Source organism: Otolemur garnettii, unplaced genomic scaffold (genome assembly GCF_000181295.1).
Source record: "Otolemur garnettii isolate 467f Iridium unplaced genomic scaffold, OtoGar3 scaffold00003, whole genome shotgun sequence".
Classification (NCBI taxonomy): Eukaryota; Metazoa; Chordata; class Mammalia; order Primates; family Galagidae; genus Otolemur; species Otolemur garnettii.
Genome location: NW_003852398.1, coordinates 37,814,474 through 37,815,821, shown reverse-complemented (window position 1 = coordinate 37,815,821; position 1,348 = coordinate 37,814,474). Strand labels below are relative to the sequence as shown.

Sequence of the window (1,348 nt, the reverse complement as noted above, 5' to 3'; positions counted from 1 at the left end):
TGCTGTGAGCTGTGATGCCACAGCACTCTACCCAGGTTAACAGCTTAAGGCTCTGTCTCAAAAAAAAAAAAAAAAACAAATTTGAGATGATAACAGAGATGCCAAAGGAAACAAAGACAAAAAGATATAATTTGAGATAACAGAGATACCAAAGGAAACAAGACAAAAAGATGTATACAGGAAAGTAACCAAGGCCATGGCAATGTCTCATGACTGGCTAGACAAAGGGAGGTAAGAGAAAGGGAGGAGACAAATATGACTCTGAAGTATCAAGACTGGGTACTTGGATACTGGTGAGAATCTATCAAGTTGGGAGGAAGAAAGAGAATTTGGTAGGCAAAATGAGAAATTTGATTTTGCCTATTTTGAACTCAGAGATAAAATAAACTTTTGTTGAAAGTACAGTAGGAAGTTAGAGATAGGTGAATATAAGTAAACCAAAATAAGATTTCAGAGACGCAGTAGCATGACTCATAACTGGACAAACCAACCAGTCTTTGACCTTTTCTTTTTTTTTTTTAATTGAGACAGTTTCACTTTGTTGCCTCAGTCTAGAGTGCTAGGGCCTCAGGCTAGAGTGCTGGGGCATCAGCCTAACTAACAACAACCTCAAACTCCTGGGTTCAAGCAATCCTCCTGCCTCAGCCTCCCGAGTAGCTTAGAATACAGGCATCTGCCACAATGCCCAGCTAATTTTTGTTGTTTGTCTTGCTCTTGCTCAGGCAGGTCTTGAACTCCTGAGCTCAAGAGATAGATCCTCCTCCTTAGGCATCCCAGAGTGCTAGGATTACAGGAAATAGCCACTGGACCCAGCCCAGGCTTTGACCCTTCAGAACTAACAAAAGGAAGTCTGTTGTTGCCTGCATTAACTACAACAAAATTAACACTATAGACAATGCCCTCTAATCATGACAAATAAAATGAAGTTTATACAGCAATGCCACATACATTATTACATTAATAAACAAATCTCCAATTTTTTTTTTTTTTTAGAAACAGAGTCTCACTTTATTGCCCTTGGTAGAGTGCTGTAGAGTCACAGCTCACAGCAACCTCCAACTCCTGGGCTTAGGCGATTCTCCTGCCTCAGCCTCTGAGTAGCTGGGACTACAGGCGCCCGCCACAACGCCGGGCTATTTTTTGTTATGGTTTGGCGAGGGCTGGGTTTGAACCTGCCACCCTCGGTATGTGGGGCCGGCGCCCTACTCACTGAGCCACAGGTGCTGCCCCAGAAGCTGTTTTAATGGCTCGAAGCCTGTGGCTCAAGTGGCTAAGGCGCCAGCCACATATACCTAAGGTGGCAGGTTCGAATCCAGCCCGGCCCACCAAACAACGACGGCTGCAACCA

General features: G+C 44.1%; 1 protein-coding gene across 2 annotated transcripts in view; it reads right to left on the bottom strand.

Moving 5' to 3' along the window:
• The window catches only part of CDC23 (cell division cycle 23), a 33,059-nt gene that overhangs the window by 19,753 nt on the left and 11,958 nt on the right, over nt 1–1,348 (bottom strand). The window lies entirely within an intron of this gene.